The sequence below is a fragment of the Dipodomys merriami genome, unplaced genomic scaffold (genome assembly GCF_024711535.1).
Source record: "Dipodomys merriami isolate MVZ:Mamm:240054 unplaced genomic scaffold, mDipMer1.0.p SCAF_57, whole genome shotgun sequence".
Lineage (NCBI taxonomy): Eukaryota > Metazoa > Chordata > Mammalia > Rodentia > Heteromyidae > Dipodomys > Dipodomys merriami.
The window spans coordinates 7184124-7204972 of NW_027206146.1; the positions used below are offsets into that span (position 1 = coordinate 7184124).

Consider the following 20849-nt stretch of genomic DNA (forward strand, 5'->3'; position numbering starts at 1 on the left):
CTGGGTGATAAAGTTAATCATTAACTTGTTGTTTCATTGCAAAACTAAGTTGTTGGTAAAGGGATATACAGTGTTATCATCACCAGGGTATTTTGAACTCTAAAATCATTCAGGGGCAGGATTTTCAGTTCACGGCAGGGAACCTGAACTAGATGAGGAAGAAGGAAGCAAGCTTGGGGGAAAATTATTGTTTTTGTCTTAAATTGACAAATCTTTTCTTTTGGGAATAGGTATAGATATCACAACAATTGCACAGAGGGAGGCTGGACTTCTGGCCCAATGTCCTAAGTCCAATTCACTAACATCACCCAAAACTCATTGCTAAGAACACTCGGTGCATTTTTCTTGTGACTTTCTGTTTCCCCCAGGATCTCTCTCAGCTGTGGGATCTCAATCACGATCTTTGGTGTCATGGATCTCCATGACTCCTCAGGCTCCTGAGAACAGAGAGAGTTTCTCAGACTTCCTTTCTTTGTGCTGACCTTGCAGGTTTGAGCAACACCAAATACTTCTGTAACATCACTGAGATGGTGTGTGCTGTGTGCATGTACCAAAATGCACAGGTGAGTTTGTACCTGCATATGTGTGTGTTCACACCACAGGAGTCCATTCCTGTGAGGTTCAGGAGCAAACAAATCTAGGTAGCATTACCCCCAGGCAACTGTGTGCATTGTGCCTGGTGTGGGCAGGCAGGGCAGTAGGGACCTCTGTCTGGAGGACAAAGGCTCCTGGTCTGACTGAGCCATGAGCACCAGGTGTTTATTCACTGCACAGCATTCAGTCAGGCCACAGACACCAGGTCACATGACTCTGAAGCCACACAATCTCACTCTGGTGTATATATATCTATTTCCCCCCAGTTCTGGAGCTTAAACTCAGGACTATGTCTTTGCACTCAAGGCTGGTGCTCTACCACTTTAGCCACAGCTCCACTTCTGACAGTTGTCTTGGTTCATTTGAGATACCAGTCTTCTGGCTTTTATTCTCTGGGCTGGCTTCAGACCTCCAGCCTCCTGAGTAGCTAGGATTACAGACATGAGACACTGGTGCCTGGCTCCAAAGACAGTTCTTAGTCTTAAACTCTAAAAACAAAAACAAAAAACAAAAAGAGCCCTCAAGCCTATTTCCTTGTATTTCCTCTGGTAGTTGAGATTCCCTACCATGAACTAAAGTCAGAAGAGCACAGATCGCCTTGAATAATTTCACAGTTGCCCTCTGTGTTGTCTTTTTTTTAAATCATCAAATCACTTTCATAACAAAATGAAACAAGTTAATGATTGGCTTCAGTCAGTGGTGTCACCACCTCGCCAGTGCCATTGGCCTGGGACCTAGAGCCAGGCACACAGGGCTCATCCATGGCTCAGGACTACGTGTGGTACCAGGGCATTCCTTTCCCTGCCGTGAGTTTCAACTCTGAAGTCATAAAAGCAGCTCTCGAGGAGCTGATGCTGAAGGATGAGGACATCATCACGGTGACCTACCCCAAATCAAGTGAGCAGACGGGGCCGAGGCTGCGTGGGAAAGGCCAGGCCTGTGCCCCACTCCCTCCAGCCTCTTTTGTGGGGACGGTGTATCAGCTCATTATTGAAGATCTGTGGCCCATGTGGTAGAGTACCAACCTTGCGCACAAAAGATCAGTGACTATTCCCAAGCCCTGAGTTCAAGCCCCAGGATTGGCACCAAAAATATAAATGAAAATTTTTGAGGAGCTGCCATCATAAATTAAAACGAAAAGGATGCTTTGACGTTACTTGGAGGAGAGGGATGATTTGAAATTGAAGACTCGTTGTTGGGCTGCAGTTGGGAACTGGGAACTTTCTAGTAAGTAGAAGGAACTGGCAGGCCAGTCCCAGAATTCAGAGGCAGAGGGTGCACGGAAGGGATTTCACGAACTGCTGAGAAGTAGATTAAACCCAAATATCCCCAGAGAAATGGCTGCGTAATCCCAAACAGATTGAGAGATCAAAGTAGAATATTACTTTGGAGACAACTAAGACCCATGCTCTTCTATTTTCAGGATATGTGGACATTTGAAGCACATGAGACAAGGCCACAGTGCAAAGCACAAACTGTGTGTGATTGCACTCACATACAAGTCCCAGAACTCTCAAAGTCCAGGAGGAGAAAAGTGGATGGTGGGGGTCAGGACAGGTGGCAAGCAAATCATTATTCAGTTGTCATAGACAATGTAGATTTATAAGATGTCAGAATACTGGCGTTGAGTTAGCCATGATTGAAATAAACTAAACACTACTTATCTGCACCAGAGTGCTTGCTTGAGAAAGTTTACATCATTAAGGTTTATGGTATGTATATTTTACCACTATGAAATCATATATAATATTGTTATTCAGATAGAGTGACTTTTGTTTTTCTTTCTGCCCCCAGGAACCCACTGGTTGATTAAGGTTCTCTCTCTGATTCACACCAAGGGTGATCCCAAGTGGATCCGATCTGTGACCTCATTTAATCGCTCCCCATGGGTTGAGACCACATGTGGATCCCAAATCATAAAAGACAGGAAGGAGGGTCCCCCCCCCATCTTTTCCCACCTCCCCATCCAACTCTTCCCCAAGTCTTTCTTCACCTCCAAGGCCAAGGTCAGTGCTCAGTGCCCAATAACTGTTCCATCAAGGACTTTTCCACTTAAAAATGCACATAGCCAGCAGGTCTGGCATTCTCCCTCTGTAGTTCACAGAGGACTGAGACTCTCCTATATGAGGTGAGGGTCCTCAGACCAAACCAGAGTCCTGGCTGCATAATCCCTGACAGATGAACTGGATGCACTGAAAGACTAACCAAACTGTATTTTAAGCAGATACCCAGGCCTCATGCGGTCAACCCAGCTAAACAGGAGGCTGAGATCTGAGGTTCAAGATCAGAAGTCAGCCTAGGCAGGAAAGGCTAGGAGACGCTTATCTCCAATGTACAATCAAAAAAAAGCTGGAAGTGGAGCTATGGCTCAATTGGTAGAGCATCAGACTTGAGCACAAAAACTCAGGTCAACACCCAGGCCCTGAGTTCAAGCTCCAGGACTGGCAAGAGGAAATTTTTAAAAAGAGCCAAGTGAGATTGTGTTTTTTCAGTGTCCTGTGGCCTGGTGCCTGTGGCCTGAATGCTGGAAGAGTGAATAAACACCTTGGTGTTCATGGACAGATCAGACCAAGAGCCTTTGTCCTCCAGAGAGAGATCCCAGTTCCCTGGCCCAGCCCACACTCTTACTTACTAACTCTGTGCAATGCTACCTAGATGTGTTTGCTCCTGAATATCATAGAAATGGGTGCACAGGGGGTGAACTCTCTTCTGCTGCAATAGTTCATACTCCCTGACCCCAACTTGAATGGCTTTTTTGTTTCTGTTTTTCTACCACTCCTGGGGCTTGAACTCAGGGCCTGGATACTGTCCTTGAGCTTTTGTCCTGAAAGCTGTCACTCTGCCACTTTGAGCCACAGCTCCCCTTGTGGTTTTCAGGCAGTTAATTGGAAGTAAGGGTCTCGTGGGCTGTTCTTCCTGGGCTTACTTGGAACTGTGCTCCTCAGATTTCAGCCTCCTGAGTAGTTGGGATTACAGGCGAGGGCCACCACCACTTAGCCCCTTCAATGATTTTTTACAGAACAACTCATAAATCTATGGCCAGCAAATGATAACCAGCATCTGCTCTCCTGTGCTTTGTAGGCATTGTCCTTCCATTGTTTTATTCCTGGCAAGGTAATTTGTCTGGAGGAAATCTGAAATGTATTTGAAGAATGAATGCCCGACCAAAAGACCCATTGATATTTTGATGTTTGAGAGCAGTTTTAGAGACTTGATCTGAAACGTGCAACATGCAACATCATGCACGTGAGACATTATGGGAATGTTTTTTGTTTTCTGTTTGTTTAATTCTTTTCCTTCTCTCTTTAAGGTGATCTATGTCATCAGAAACCCTAAGGATGTCCTTATATCTGTTATTATTTCTGGGGTTTTACAAATCTGGCTAAGAAACCAGAGTCACTGCAACAATATTTTGAATGGTTCTTGCAAGGACTCGGTGAGTGGCTTGTGAAGGGGGCAATCAGTGCTGAGACCTCAGGGCAGATCAGGAATGGTAGAGACTTTTTTTTTTTTTTTTACCAGTCCTGGGGCTTGAACTCAGGGCCTGGGCATTGTCCCTGAGCTTCTTTGGCTCAAGGCTAGCACTCTCCCAATTAAGTGCCCCTTCTGCCTTTTTCTGTATCTGTGGTACTGAGGAATCAAACCCAGGGCTTCATGCATGCTGGGCAAGCACTCTACCACTGAGCCACCTTCCCAGTCCTGGTAGAGACTTTTTATACCATCCCCGCTGTTCCCCCTGCAGTGCCATACGAGTCATGGTTTGATCACATCCGAGGTTGGATATCCATAAGGGAAAAAGAGAACATGCTAGTCCTCAGTTATGAGCAAATGAAAAAGGTAACGATTGATTTTACATGCACCCTACCCCACCACCCTCCTCACCCCTTCTACCACCTCCCCTCCCTAGAATCCCCGCTAGTCTCCACCCCACCATTCCTGTCACATTTCTGCATCATGTTGTGTGTTATTCCTTCCTGCGTTCCACTCATCCTCCTTTCCTTTCTTTTTATTTCTGGTCCAAGGTGGATTCTTGAACTAAGTACCTGATGCTGTGCTCAACCCACTGAGCCACGCCTCCAATCCCCCACTCCACTCATCCTTTCCCCTGCCAGTTCCTTCTGTTGTTTCTCCCTCCTCCTGCTCCCTCCTCCTAAGACCCATTCCCTGTTGTCTCCCTTTCATACCTGTGGCCCTATTTTTCTCTCCTTAGGACCCGAAGAGCATGATAGAGAAGATCTGCCAGATCCTGGGGAAGGCACTGGAGCCAGGAGAGCTGGACTTGGTCCTGGAGAACAGTTCCTTCCAGGCGATGAAGGAGGAACAAGATGTCCAATCTCAGCCATGTGCCCGAGGAGCTTATTCCCACCAGTATAAAACTCATCGGGAAAGGTATGGAAATGCCCCAGGGAAGGAGGGGCCAGAGGCTGGGAAACGGAAGTCAGGTGCTACAACCACAAAGTTGTGGCCTGGGCTGGGAAGTTGGCTCAGTGGTAGAGCGCTTGCCTTGCATGCATGAGGCCCTGGGTTCGATTCCTCAGCACCACATAAGCGAAAAAGAAAAAACCCGGAAGTGGCACTGTGACTCAAGTGGTAGAGGCTAGCCTTGAGCTGAAGAGCTGAGGGACAGCGCCCAGGCCCAGAGTTCAGGCCCCACGACTGGACAAAAGCACAGCAGCAGCTGCAGCTGTTCCTGGAAGTAGAGCTGTGGCTCAAGTAGTAGAGCATGAGCTTTGGGTAAAAGAAGCTCAGGGGCAGCACCCTGGCACAATGAATAAAATATTTCTCTACAGATTAGTAAATAAATCCCTAGCAGCAGAAAAAAATCTGCCCTCAGGAGTCTTTTTGTCCACCAGAGGGCGGCAGAGGGGATAGATAGTTTGCGCCATGGCCAAAAGGACAGAAAAGAAAGACCCTGGAAGTTAGCAGCCAGCATTCTGTGGCAGAGACAAGTAGAGCTGATGCCACAGGACCCCAGTGCCCAGGCTACTGAGAATCTCAGTTTTTCCCTCCGTGTGGGTGCTCAGCTCCCCCAGAGGCTGCCATCCCGGCCTTGCCTCCCTCCGTGCTCCCCATGGTGACCCCATAAGGTACAGAGAGCCAGGCACCATGAGTGTTCATGGAGATGGTGACAGCAGCGCTGTGTTGGGGCTCCTGGTGCTGAACGCTGATTAGACCTCATCAGCAGTTCATAATGGGCTCTAACACTATGACACAGGTGCTGTGTTTTTATATTTGTACACAGCATCATCTTTGAGGGCTTTTTTTTTTTTGTCACTTCAGAAAAGAGTGGTCCCAGACAATGCTTAAAAAGCATGTCAGAAATAAAGAGCTGGGCGCTGGTGCCTCATGCCTATCACCCTAGCTACTTAGGAGGCTGAGATCCGAGGATCACATTTCAAGGCTGGCCTGAGCTGGAAAGTTCGTGAGAAACTTATCTCCAGTAAACTAGCCAAAAAGCTGGAAATGGAGCTGAGGCTCAAGTGCAGAAAACAACTCAGACACAACACCTAGGCCCTGAATTCGAGTCTCTGTACTGGCTACCCCTATCCATGCATGCGTGTGTGCGTGTGCACATGCGCATGTGCACGTGCGCGCGTGCACGCACACACACTTAACATTATAGTATAGAAGAACTCTATTGCATACAGGCAGATATTGAAGGTACCAGAGTCCTCTGAGAACCCAGTATGAGATTCCTGACTCCCCACACCTGGGGCAGGAACAGCACCCATAGTGGCAGAGGGCAGAACTTCAAAGGAGAGCACTGCACATGGAGCATGTGGAGTCCATCTCCCAGGGGAGAGCTGTGGCTTCACTCCCAGGGAGGGCAGAGGGCAGAGGGGACACAAGGGGACAGCACCGTCCTGCCCTGGATTAGTCTGATGTCATTGTTTTTCCATGGCTTCAGGCATCATAGGAGACTGGAAGAACCACTTCACCCCAGCCCAGGCCCAAGCCTTCGAGGAAACATTCAGGGAGAAGATGGCGGGACTTCCTCTGGAGCTGTTCCCTTTGGGACTAAGTCCAGACTTATCTCTATGTTTGTAGAGACAAACACTTGTGGCCCCCCCCTCACCTAATAGAGGTGACAGGATTGGGGGGGCGGGGATCATAGCATAAATCCGTAACTCAAATCTGGAGGTCTAAAGTTTCATATTGAAGCCTTAATCCAATCACCACGGTGCCCATTAACTCTATTCCATCCAGGGCATACGAGGCTTTTTTCTTTAAAAAAATAATAACCTTATTGGTATAATACAGGTGATGTACAGAGGGCTTGCAATGACATGAATAAGGTAATGAGCATATTTCCTATCTGGTGTCTTCCCTGCCCTTGCTTTCTCCATCCATCCTTCCTGTCTCCACCCATGAGTTGCATAGCTCACTTCATCCATGTCCACTGAGCCCCACGGCTGCACTTGTTTACCCTTTTCCCCTTGAGTTCTGGGGTCTCCCCCCACCTTCTCATAGATATACACATGAATATACCAGACATAGGTAAAGAAAACAGAATCATCAGCAAATAAAATTTTTTAATCTAAAAAAAAAAGTAAAAGATGTCTTGTTTCCATAACTTGGGAGTTCATTTCCATAGTTTTCTTATTTTATCTAGACATAAAGAGCTTTGTAGGCATTGTGCTTCTCTCCTAAGAGTATCCTCTTTTGGTCTCATTGTGTGTGACTATCTAGAATCCTCTATCTGTTATCATTGACCAGTGTATTTTAGAACTAATAGCTTCCTAGGAGACAAAACCTGCTCCATTAGCAACTCTGAGCTTGGCTTCTCTTAATTAACATCATTTGCTCTAGTTCCATCCAGTTCCCTGCAAATGACATAACTTCATGCTCTCTAATGGCTGTGTAAAATTCCATTGTATATAGGTACCACATTTTGGGGATCCACTCATCTACTGTGGGGCGCCTGGACTGTTTCTTTCTTGGCTATTGTGAATAGGGAGCATGGACGTGCAGCTGTCTTTATAAAATCCAGGCTCGTGATGTTCTGGGTACATGCCCAGGAGTGGTATGCCTGGGTCTTAGGGGAAAAAAAAAATCTATATTTAGTTTTGGATGCTTTTATAGTTACATGCTACATTTTAATGCAATGGCGACATTGGTCAAACATATTAGAAACCATAAAAAATTAAGAACCAAACTATACATCATACACTTACCTATATAAATATATTACATATACACTATATATAATATAGCATATATTATATATAATATAAATATATATTTTATATATTTTTAGATATTATATATTTTTTACATGGGTAAAAAGTCATATAAAAAACAAAAGAGGGGCTGGGAAGTTGGCTCAGTGGTAGAGCGCTTGCCTTGCATGCCAGAGGCCCTGGGTTCGATTCCTCAGCACCACATAAGCGAAAAGAAAAAAGCCGGAAGTGGCGCTGTGGCTCAAGTGGTAGAGCGCTAGCCTTGAGCTGAAGAACTGAGGGACAGCGCCCAGGCCCAGAGTTCAGGCCCCATGACCGGACCCAAAAAAAAAAAAAAAAAAAGATACCAGGGACCCCAAAATGGTGCGTACTACCTGGGAACCACCCTCATTGTCTTCACCCAAACAGGGGGTGGGGGGGTCCCAACACGCAGATCCCCCCAAGATGCTGACAACAGCGGGAAAATCCGACAACAGAGAACCGCAGGAACTGAGAAGGAAGGAAGGAAAAGCCTCCTCCATTGCACACACAGAGACAGAAGCCCGCGAAGCCCCCGCCCCGGCCCACGGCCGTGCAGACTTCAGAACCCAGACACCAGAAATACCCACCGCGAGGAATCCCGGGCTGGCCATCCAGAGGAGCCGCGCGCAGGCGCAGCCGGGAGAGAAAGGGCCCTTCCCTCCCCCCTTACAGGATCTACCAATCAAGTGCGCCGACGCCACAGCCCCCATAGGGAAGCACGAATCAAATCGTGGCAGCGAGTACAGCACACACACACACCCGCCCCCCCATTGGGAGATGCTGGTCCCGGGAGGGAGCCGCTGAAACCCCGCCCTGTCTAGAACAGGGATCTGTGTGACATTTAGTCAGCGTTTTAGAACAGTCGTGTAACAGTCTCATTAGATAGGGCAGCAAGCTAAACCGCAAAGAATATGCTGGCAATGCAACGCTTCGAATCTCAGGGGACTTTCCGCCTTCTCATTCATTGGCTGTTGCTAGGGGAACTTATGGGGTAGGGTACAAATGGGACGTCTGCAGGCATTACGAGGACCTAAGCTCATATGCGGGAAATAGGCCTTGTCTCAAATTGGAGTTTTCATGCACAAAATGGTGATTCTCTTGCTAGAGCGAATTCATTGCTCTGAGCCCACACATCAAGGAAACAGAAGCTGCTCAAGTAAATAATCTCATAATGCAATTAAAACTACTAGAAAAGCAAGAAATCATTGCATCTAAAGTTACTAGATGGAGCGAGATAACCAAGATAAAAGAAATTAATGAGATAGAGATTTTTAAAACTATAAATAAAATTAATGACACAAAAGCTGTTTGGGGGAAAAAATTATAAAACTGACAAAACTCTTGCAAGAGTAGAAAAAAGAAGAAAAGAGACCCAAATCAATAAAATAAAGGATGCCACAGGAAAAATTACAACAAATAGCTGAGATATCCAAATGATCATAAATATTTCCAGAATCTATACTTACTTAAGAAGGACAACCTAGCAGAAATGAATGAATTTCTAGAGAAATACAAATTGCCCAAACTAAACCCAGAAGATATAAATGAACTAAATGAGCCAATAACATACAACGAGATAAAGGAAGCAATTAGAAGTCTTCCAACAAGGAAAAGCCCTGGCCGAGAGGGATTCACCATGTAATTTTATAAGACCTTTAAAGAGGAAGTAATACCCATACTCCTCAAAGTCTTCCATGAAATAGAAGCAGAGGAGAAATCCCAAACTCATTCTATGAAGCCAATATCACACTCATCCCCAAACCAGGCAAAGATCCAAGAAAAAAAGAGAACTACACACCAATCTCTCTGATGAACACAGATGCAAAGCTCCTCAATAAAATATTGGCAAACAGAATCCAGAAACAAATTTTAAAAATAATACACTTCATTCTATAGATGCAAGGCTGGTTTAACATGCATAAAGCAATAAATGTAATTCACCATATTGATAGAGCCAAGGTCCAGAACCACATAGTTATCTCCACTGATGCAGAAAAAGCTTTTGACAAAATACAACATCTATTCATGTTAAAAGCTTTGGGGAGAATAGGAATAGAAGGGACATTTTTTGGTCTGTCGTGGGTCTTGAACTCTGGGCCTGGGTGCTGTCCCTCAGCTCTTCAGCTCAAGGCTAGTAGTGATCTACCACTTGAGCTACACCACCACTTCCGATTTTCTGGCGGTTTATTGGAGATAAGAGTTTCACAGACTTCCCTGCCTGGGCTGGCTTTGAACCTCAATCCTCAGATCTCAGCCTCCTGAGTAGCTAGGATTACAGTTGTGAGCCACTGGCACCCAGCTGTGATTTTAATTTTCTTTTGCTGTCCATTTCAGAGTTTCTCACTTGAATTTGGAATTGCTGTGTTTCTAATCATGCAGAAGTTCTGGGTCATTCCCCATGTTTGTAATTTTGTCATTTCTCCATGCTCTGTCAGGGCTCCATGGCCTGAGTTGGGTATGAAGGGTAGGAGTACCTCACATCTGTGTTTTATGTACCTCATCATCTGGTGCCTCAGGCCCTATGGATTTAGCTTTATAACCAGTAGAGGTGCTTGATGAACTGTTTCTCCTCTAATCCAACATGTCTTACCAATTGGAACTATAGCCCAGCGCTGGTGGCTCATGCCTCTAAGCTGAGCTATTCGGGAGCTGAAAACTGAGGATCACAGTTGGAAGCCAACCCAGGCAGCAAAGTCCAGGAGACTCTCATCTCAACTTAATCCTCACAATGCAGGAAGTGGAGGTGTGGCCCAAGTGATAGAGCACCAGCCTTGAGCACAAAAATTCAGAGACAGTGCACAGGCTCTGACTCCAAGCCCAGAAATGGCACCAAAAAAAAAAAAAATCAGTTGGACTATGATCTGCAAAGTGCTGTGTATTTTTGCCAAAATCAGACATAGATTAGTATTTCACTGTGTCTTGCAGTGTTTTTAAGTAGAATAAAGCACACCAAGGCCTCTGCAGACTGACCTGCTGGGAGCCATGGGCAGGGATGGAAGGTGCCTCGTGTGCGTGTGTCACAGCTCAGACCTTGCACTCGGACTTGTGCTTGGTTGTGCAAATGATGGATTTGGGCCAACTTGGCATGGAAGGCACTCAGTTTGGGTTCTGTGAGGGCCGGTGGAGCTCTTTGTCCCAGTCAGAGGCATTGGTGTGGCCTTTGGTGACCTGCCTCACATGGGGCAAAGGTTGAAGGGCAGCCTTAAGAAGGAAGTAACTCCAAAACAACACCCAGGCACTGAGTTCGAGCTCCTGTACTGGCACTCTCCTCCCTCACCTGCCCCCGCACACACATGCACATGCACACACAGTGAACTCTCTATTATATAAGAACCCTATCACATGCACGCGAACACAGAGGGGACCAGAGACCTCTGAGAGCCCAGCCTGAGCTTCCGGACTCCTGCACACAGCAAGAAGAAACGGCGAGGACAGAACTTCCCAGAGGAGCACTGGAATGGAGCATGTTCGCTATGGAGTCTATCTCCCAGGGGAAATCTGTGGCTTCACCTCCCGCCCAGGGTGGGCAGACGGTGAAGGGGACACGAGGGGACAGCGCCTTCCTGCCCTGGGACAGTCTGATGTCAGTGTTTCTCCATGGCCTCTAGGCATCATGGGGGACGGGAAGAACTACTTCACCCAGCCCCAGGCCCAAGCCTTGGAGGAAACATTCTAGGACAAGATGGCGGGACTTCCTGTTCCCATGGGATGAAGTCCAGACTGACCTTGTACTAAGGCTTGTCAAATCTCATTATCTTCAGAGATTACTCTTAGCTGGAATAACTCTCTTTTGTTTTGGTGACTCCATCTTAGAGGACTGCACCCCACTCATGAGACTAGTTCCTTCTAGTTTGACACTTAAAGATATATGTAGCCATTGTTCCACTTCTGTTTCTAGGTAACAATCGTCGTAATGAGTTAGAAGAAGGTTATGGTAACAGGTCATGTTGCTCTCGCTCGTGCTTGTTTACAGCATTGTTTTAGCTTCTATAACTTCATGTTTGACATGTACCTGCAGGAAAACAATATCAGGGACTTTCCACCCTGAGTGAATAAGGGAGAGGGAGGTCTGCTTTAAAAAAAAATAAAAAGGCCATGAGGCCTTTTGGGGCACCCAAAGCCCCAGTGCAGTCCCGGCTGGTAATGAAGACTTTCTATTGGCTTTACTGTGTCTCCTGGTGGTCTTCCCCACCACAATCTCTATGTCTGTAGAGATGAAGCCTTGTGCGCTCATCTTATAGGACTAGTGGGGTGGGGGCGGGGAGGGAGGGAGCATAGCATAACTCTGTCACTCAAATCTGGAGGTCTGAATTTTCACATTGCATCTTTGATCCAATCACCATGGCACCTATGAACACTCTTCTTTCCAGGGCATCCTGGCTTTTTAAAATAATTATTTAAAGCCGGGCACCGGTGGCTCATGCCCGTAATCCCAGCTACTCAGGAGACTGAGATCTGAGGATCATGGTTCAAAGCCAGCCCAGGCAAGAAAACCTGTGAGACTCTTACCTCCAACAACCCACCAGAAAACCAGAAGTGGTGGTGTGGTTCAAGTGGTAGAGCACTAGCCTTGAGCTGAAGAACTGAAGGACAATGCCTAGGCCCTGAGTCCAAGACCCATGACCTTCTGATTTGGTGTCTTCACCACGGCCCATGTTTTTGTTTTTGTTTTTGTTTTTTTGTGTTCTATGTTTTTTGTTTGTTTTGTCGGTCATGGGGCTTGAACTCTGGGCCTGAGCACCGTCCCTCAGCTCTTCAGCTCAAGGCTAGTGCTCTACCACTTGAGCCACAGAGCCACTTCCGGTTTTCTGGTGGTTTATTAGCGATAAGGGTCTCCCACTTTCCTGCCCGGGCTGGCTTTGAATGCGATCCTCAGATCTCAGCCTCCTGAGTAGCTAGGATGACAGGCGTGAGCAACTGATGCCTGGCTTGTGTTCCACTTTTACTTCTTTCTATTTTCCTATTTCTTCCTTGCCTGTGGTAACACACCTCCCCAATGCTGGAGCCCTGGTGGAGTACATCACCACTCCCAAATCTGTTGAATTTATTCACCGCAACAGAGTATTTACTTGTAAAACCACTGAGAGCTAGGTGCCGGTGAATCACACCTGTAATCCTCAGGAAGCTAAGGATTGTGATTCAAAGCCAGCCCAAACTGGAAATTCTGTGAGACTCAGATTATTGCCAATTAATCACAGAAAAACTTGGAAGTAGAGTGCTACCTTGAATGAAAAAGCACAGACACAGTACCTAGGCCCTGAGTTCAAGACCCATGACTGACCAAAACTAAAAAAGGAGATAACTGAGCCTTAATTTCAGATTAACTTGTGAGAATCAGGAAAAATTATTTTTTGTGTTGGTCCAGGAGCTTGAACTCAGGGCCCTGGGCTCTGTTCTGAGCCTCTCTGTGCTCAAGGCTAGCGCTCTACCACTGGATCCACAGTGCCACTTCCAGCATTTTTTTTTTTGAGTAGTTTATTGGAGATAAGAGTTTCATGGCGTTTTCTATCTGGGATGACTTCAAACCACATTCCTTAGATCTCAGCCTCCTAGGATGACAGTTATGAGACACCAGTCCCTGGCTCTCCCTTATCTTTATTGCACTCGGGACTTCAGGGTCATGGAAAGGACTTTTCCAGTCTGCAGTGGCATTGGGAAAATGCTGGTCATGCTGAGCTCTGTAGGAGTGTGGCCTTTGTGGGACACAGGAGTCGGTGTGGACACCGTGGGCAGTGCACTGCTGTCTAGCTGGCAGGTGTTTGCTCTGTTGGAAGGACAGGCTGGAGCTGTCCAGCGTGGAGAGCAGCCAAGAGCTGCCCCTGGAGATCCATGCAGGAAAAGGGAATCCCTTCCCCAGAATAACCAGCAAAACCTCAGGCAGCCTCCTGCCCTGGGGAGCCCACTGTCCCCGCCCAAGGGACCTCCTCGGCCTTTCACCTAGGTCATCTTTGCTAAACAGAACACTAAGGCATGTTTGTCAGCCCTCGGTGCCGTGGCCCCATTTATTTCAGCAAGAACACACACGGATCCCTTTGTGCTCCTCACCCGCAGGTGGCTGCCACCCGTCTTCGTGATTGCAACAAAAAGACAACAGGAAAGGTCAGACTGGGAATGTGGCTTACTGCTTGCCTAGCATGCATGAAGCCCTGGGTTCGATTCCTCAGTACCACATACGCAGAAAAAGCCAGAAGTGGCGCTGTGGCTCAAGTGGTAGAGCACTAGCCTTGAGCAAAAGCTCAGAGACAGTGCCCAAGGCCCTGAGTTCAAGACTCATGACCAACACAAAAAAGAAAGAAAATTCAGATCTCCAGATTTGAGTGACAGATTTATGCTATGATGCACTCCCAGTCCTGTCACCTCTGTAAGATGGGGACACATGTCTCCATCCCCACAGACACAGAGTTAAATCTGGGCTTAGTCCCACGGGAACAGCTCTGGAGGAAGTCCCGCCATCTTTTCCCGGAATGTTTCCTCGAAGGCTTGGGCCTGGGCTGGAGTGAAGTGGTTCTTCCAGTCCCCTGTGATGCCTGGAGAAACAATGACATAAGATTGGGTCAGGGCAGGAAGGTGCTGTCCCCTCAAGTCCCCTCTGCCCTCTGCCTGCCCCAAGGGTGAGGCCACAGATCTCCCTGGGAGATAGACTCCACAGCAACCACGCTCCATGTCCAGTGCTCTCCTCTCAATTCTGCCCTCTGCCACCATGGGTGCCATTTTGCCACAGGTGTAGGAGAGTTAGGAAGCTCAGGCTACATCTCAGAAGATTCTGGTCCAGTTAATGTCTGTATGCACACCATAGTGTTTTTATATAATAGAATGTTAAATGTAAGTGTGTGTGTGTGTGTGTGTGTGTGTGTGTGTATGCAATAGAGTTCTTACACAATAGAATTGAATGCGTCTGTGCATATGTGCGTGCACATGTGCATGTTTGCGAGTGTGCATGGGTATTTCATAGAGTTCTATAATAGAGTTAAATAAGTGTGTCTCTGTGGATGGGTGTGCATGTGCGTGCAAGTGTGTGCCCATACAGGAACCTGAACTTAGGGCCTGGATGCTGTTTGGGAGTTATTTTCTGTTCAAGCCTAGTGCTCTACCACTTGAGCCACAGTTCCATTTGGGGGGGGCAGTTCTGTTTTATTTTTGGTAATTAACTAAAGAGAAGAGATCTCTTGCATTTTCCAGCCTGAGCTGGCTTTGAACTGTGATCCTCAGATCTCAGGTTCCTGGGCAGCTAGGATTGTAGGTCTAAGCCACGAGCACCCAGCTGAAATTTATATTTTCTTTTTTTTCAGATCTCATTACTTCTTTGTTTGTTTGTTTGTCTGTTAGTTGTGTGACTTGAGCTCAGGGTCTGGATGCTGACCTTGATCTTCTTTTGCTAAAGATTGGCACTCTGCCATTTGATCCCTGGCCAGGAGCCTGTGGTTGGAGACCAGATTTCTGTTTCCTGAACTCCAGCACCTCCTTCCCCAGAACCCATCCATACCTTTCCTGGTGATTTTGACACTGGCAGGAACAAGCTCCTCTGGAACATCAATGATATTGGACATCTTGTTCTCTTTCATCGCCTGGAAGGAACTATTCTCCAGGACCAAGTCCAGCTCTCCCGGCTCCAGCACTTTCCCCAGGAACCAGCAGATCTTCTCTATCATGTTCCTTGGGTCCTAAGGAGAGAAAAACAAGGGTCTGAGAGGGAGACAACATGGAGCAGGTCTCAGGAGGAAGAAGCAGGAAAAGAGAGAAACAGCAGGAGGAACTGGCACTAGAAAGGATGAGTGGAGTGTGGAAGTTGGAGGTGTGGTTCAGCGGTTAGAGCGCCAGACAAAGATCAAAATATCAGGTACTGAGTTCAAGACTCCATCTCAGAACAGACATAGAAAGAAAAGGAAGATGAGTAGAATTCAGGAAGGAATGACACACAAAATGATGTAGAAAATTTGTCAGAGAAGGTGGGATGGAGACTCTGTATGTGTGTGTGTGTGCGTGTGCGTGTGTGTGTGTATAGTGGGGGAGCATGGTGAGAAGGGGAGATGGGAGAAGGGATAAAGAGGTGGTGGTGGGGTGGGGTGCATGTAAAATCAATCGTTACCTTTTTCATCAGCTCATAACTGAGGATCAGCACGTTCTCATTTTCCCTTATGGACATCCAGCCTCGGACGTGATCAAACCATGACCCGAACGGCACTGCAGGGGGGACAGGAGGGCAGTGTGAAAAGTCTCCACCATTCCCGATCTGCCCTGCGATCTTGGCACTGATCGCTCTGGTCCCTGTCACCTTCACCGGAGTATAACTGACAAATAAGTCCTGTCTCTTTATAGCCTCAAAGAGAGCACTATAGAATCAGGACATGGCTTTCCAAACAATTTTCCCCACCTGTGGAGAAGCCTTTGCCCATGTGAGGCAGGTCACACAAAAGCAGCACAACGCCTCTGATCGGGACAACGAGCTCCGCAGGCCCTCACAGAACCCTAGCTGAGTGCCTTCCATGCCAAGTGGGCCCAAATCCATCATTTGTCCAACTGAGCAGAAGTCCATGTGCAAGGTCTGAGCTGTGACACATGCACACAAGAGGTGCCTCCCATCCCCGCCCACGGGTCCCAGCAGGTGAGTCCGCAGAGCCGTTGTTTGGTTTATTCTACTTGAAAACACCATTAGACACAGTGAAATACCATTCAATGTCTGATTTTGGCAAATCACCATTTGTTTACCCTAGTCAAACAGATGGTTTTCAAACAGATGGTTAAAACCATCTGTTTATATGACAATCCAAGGCTGAAACAGGGCCTGAGCACTGTCACTGAGCTTTTATGGTCAAGACTGGCTCTGTTCCACTTGAGCCACACCTCTACTTCCTACATTATGATGATTGTGTGAAGATGAGAGCCCCATAGATTTTCCTGCCTGGGTTGGCTTCCAACTGTGACCCTCAGATCTCAGCTCCCAAGTAGCTGAGATTCCAAGTTTGAGCCAAGCTATACTCCTGAGTGGTAAGAGATGTTGGCTGAGGGGAGAAACAGCTCATCAAGCACTCTACAGGTTGTGAAGCTAAACCCACAGGGCCTGAGACACCAGATAACGAGGTACATAAAGCACAGATGTGGGGTCCCCCTCCCTTCATAACCAACTCAAGCCATGGACCCCTGCCAAAACTGTGGAGAAATGACAAAATTACAAGTATGAGGAATGACCCAGAACTTCTGCATGACTAGAAACACAGCAATCCCAAATTCAAGTGAGAAACCCTGAAATGGACAGCAAAAGGAGATTAAAATCACATAAATAAGGCTGGGAAGGTGGCTCAGTGGTAGAGCGCTTGCCTTGCATGCATGAGGCCCTGGGTTCGATTCCTCAGCACCACATAAGCAAAAAGAAAAAAGCCAGAAGTGGCACTGTGGCTCAAGTGGTAGAGCGCTAGCCTTGAGCTGAAGAGCTGAGGGACAGCGCCCAGGTCCAGAGTTCAGGCCCCACGACCAGACCCACAAAAAAAAAAAATCACATAAATATATAGGGAAGGTAGAGTTGGGTTGTCTGGGAAGCCAGTGAGAAGCTGTCAGTCAGCACCTGAGAGTAGAGCACACAGGAGGGGGCGGGTCCTCCCAGGGCTACGGAAGCTCCAGGGGCTCAAAACACCTTGGGACCTTCCATCATGGGAGAAGTCTGGTGCTGCCTTTAACAAATGTGAGTTCTAGGATGAGGAAACATTGGATTTAAAGATAAAACATGGTGGGAGGGGAGGGTCACATGAGGTCTTAAAAGATGTTTAAATCCTCGTCTGTCTCCTTCACAACCCACTCACCATGTCCTTGCAAAAACCATTCAAAGTATTGTTGCAGTGACTCTGGTTTCTTAGCCAGATTTGTAAAACCCCAGAAATGATAACCAGATATAAGGACATCCTTGGGATTTCTGATGACATAGATCACCTTAAAGAGAGAAAGGAGAGAATTAACAAACAAGAAACATTTCCATCATTTCTTGCATTTTTGGTGTTCAGAGAAATTCTAGAATATTTCTCTCAAACATCAAAGTATCATGGCAATTACATTGGCAATTGAGAATTATCATTGGCAATTACATTGCAGAGTTCCTATGATGCAATCAGTTTGCCCAGAATAAAACAATGGAAGGACAATACATTTCTTAAATGCATCTGGGATATTTGTCTACAAAGCACAGGAAAGAGTTGGATGGGGAGGTGGGAGGAGATGAGGGGGGGACCCTCCTTCCTCTCCATTGTGAATTTGAATCCTCTTTTACTCTCTAACCACGGGGATCGATCAAATATAGTCACAGATCAGATCCACTTGGGATCCCCCTTGGTGTGAATCAGAGAGAGAACCTCAATCAACCAATGGGTTCCTGGAGCAGAAAGAAAAGCAGAGGTCACTCATTTTTATCTGAATATAGAATATAATATATATACATACATATATAAATGGTAAAGTATGCATGCCATAAGCCTTAGTGATATAAACTTTCTCAAGCATGCAATCTGGTGTAGATAAACAGTGTTTAGTTTTTGTGGTTTGTTTTTTTTTTTTGCTAGTCCTAGGACTTGAACTCAGGGCCTGGGCACTGTCCCTGAGCTTCTTTGTCTTGAGGCTAGCACTCTACCACTTGAGCCACAGTGCCACTTGTGGCTTATTCTGTGTATGTGGTACTGAGGACTGAGGAATCAAACCCCGGGCTCATGCATGCTAGGCAAGCATTCTACCACTAAACCACATTCCCAGTCCTAGTTTATTTTAATCAGAGCTCACTCATCACCAGTATTCTGACATCTTATAAATCTTCTCTGCCCACAACAATTGAATATGGATTTGCTTGCCACCTACCCTGACCCCCACCATCCTCTTATCTCCTCCAGGACCTTCTGGGCCTTATAGGTGAGGGCAATCACACACAGTTTGTGTTTTGCACTATGGCCTTGACTCATATGGTTCAAGTGGCAAAATGTCCTGAAAATAGTAGAGCATGGATCTGAGCTATCTGCATTTTCTTTTTTTTTTTTTTGGGGGGGGGGGTCCGGTCATGGGGCCTGAACTCTGGGCCTGGGCGCTGTCCCTCAGCTCTTCAGCTCAAGGCTAGCACTCTACCACTGGAGCCACAGCACCACTTCCAGCTCTTTTCTTTTTGCTTATGTGGTGCTGAGGAATCGAACCCAGGGCCTCATGCATGCAAGGCAAGCGCTCTACCACTGAGCCACCTTCCCAGCCCGCTGTCTGCATTTTCAACAGTGTATAGTAGTTCATTTTTATTTCTCAATCTGTTTGGGATTGTGCAGCCATTTCCCTGTGGATACTTGGGTTTAATGCAGCTGTTAGCTGTTCCTTTAAATCCCTGCAGTGCCCCCACTGGCTGTGGTTTTCAGCACATTTCCCTTGCAGTGTGCCCTCAGTGCTCCCTCCCCACTCCCCGTGCTCCTTCACACAGGCTCCCTGGCCTGCCAGTGCCTTGTATTTACTCCAAGTTTTCCAGTTCCCAACTATGGCCCATCATGATTCTTCTATTTGAGATCATGCCTCTTCTCCAGGTAACCTCAAAGTCATCCTTTTCATTTTATATACCATGGAGCACCTCAAAAACAGCTTTTAAAAAATGGGTGCCAGGCTTGGAGTTTGAATAGGGCCTGGGCACTGTGCCTGAGATTTTGTGCTCAACCCTGGCACAATACCACATGAGTCACAGGTCTTCAATAATGAGCTACTACACTTTCCCCACATGGGAGGCTGGAAGGAGTGGGTCACAGGCCTGGCCTTTCCCACGCAGCCACAGCCCCGTCTGCTCACCTGATTTGGGGTAGGTCACCGTGATGATGTCCTCATCCTTCAGCACCAGCTTCTCATGGGCTGCTTTTATTATTTCAGGGTTGAAACCCCCAGCAGGGAAAGGAATGCCCTGATACCACAAGTAGTCCTGAGCCATGGCGAAGCCCTGCATGCCTGGCTCTTGGTCCCAGGCCACTGGCACTGAGGAGGTGGTGCAGAGACAGTTGTCATCCGGGTGGTGACCAATCATTAACTTTTTTTCAAACTAATTTGATGATAAAGAAAAAAAATAGTATGATTGTCCCTGGGGATTTTGGGGGGGGGGGGGGGGAGATCCGGTCGAGGGGCCTGAACTCTGAGCCTGGGCGCTGTCCCTCAGCTCTTCAGCTCAAGGCTAGCGCTCTACCACTTCAGCCACAGTGCCACTTCTGGCTTTTTTCTTTTTGCTTATGTGGTGGTGAGAAATCTAACTCAAGGCCTCAGGCATGCAAGGCAAGCACTCTACCACTGAGCCACCCTCCCAGCCCATCCCTGGGGATTTTTATTGGGTAACTGTGAAATCATTTAAAGGGCAATCTGTGCTCATTAGATTTTCACTTCATGGCAGAAAGCCAGAAATACAGAAGAAATAAGACTTGAGTCAAGAATTAAAAAAAAATACTTTTAAATGCATCAATCTGCTGGGCACCAGTGGCTCACACCCGTAATCATTGCTGCTCAGGAGGCTGAGATTGGAGGATCACAGTTCAAAGCCAGCCCAAGCAGGAAAGTCCTTGAAACTCTTTTCTCCAGTAAAACACCAAAAAACTGGAAGTGGCCCTGTGGCTCCAGTGGTAGAGTGCTCGTCTTGAGCTGAAGAGCTAAGGGACAGTGCCCAGGCCCAGAGTTCAAGCCCCACAACTGACCAAAAAAAAAAAAGCCCTAATCCTTTAATTTGAGAAGAGGTGTAGATAGCAGAAAAAATGCAGAGAGGGAGGGCTGGACTTCTGGATATATGCCTAAATTCAATCTTCTAATATCACTCAAAGATCTTTGCCAAGATTCCTCAATGCATTGTCCTTCCAATTTCCTCTGTTTCTCCTAGGATCTCTCTCCACTCCAGGATGGCAGCCATGATCCCCCAGGTCTTGGGTCTCCACGGCTCCTCAGGCCCCTGGACGCAGGGACAGTTTCTCAGACTTTTTTTCTTTAACCTGACCTTGCAGATTTGAGAAACAACAAACACTTCTGTAACATCTTGGGGATGGTATGAGTGTGTGTCTGTGTGTCTGTGTGTGAATATGGGAA

General features: G+C 47.0%; 2 pseudogenes; one reads left to right on the forward strand and one right to left on the reverse strand.

Moving 5' to 3' along the window:
- Positions 1-1355: 1355 nt before the first annotated feature.
- LOC138812488 (sulfotransferase 2A1-like) lies at positions 1356-6642 on the forward strand (annotated as a pseudogene).
- Positions 6643-13895: 7253 nt separating this feature from the next.
- Positions 13896-19719, reverse strand: LOC138812564 (sulfotransferase 2A1-like; annotated as a pseudogene).
- Positions 19720-20849: the final 1130 nt, after the last annotated feature.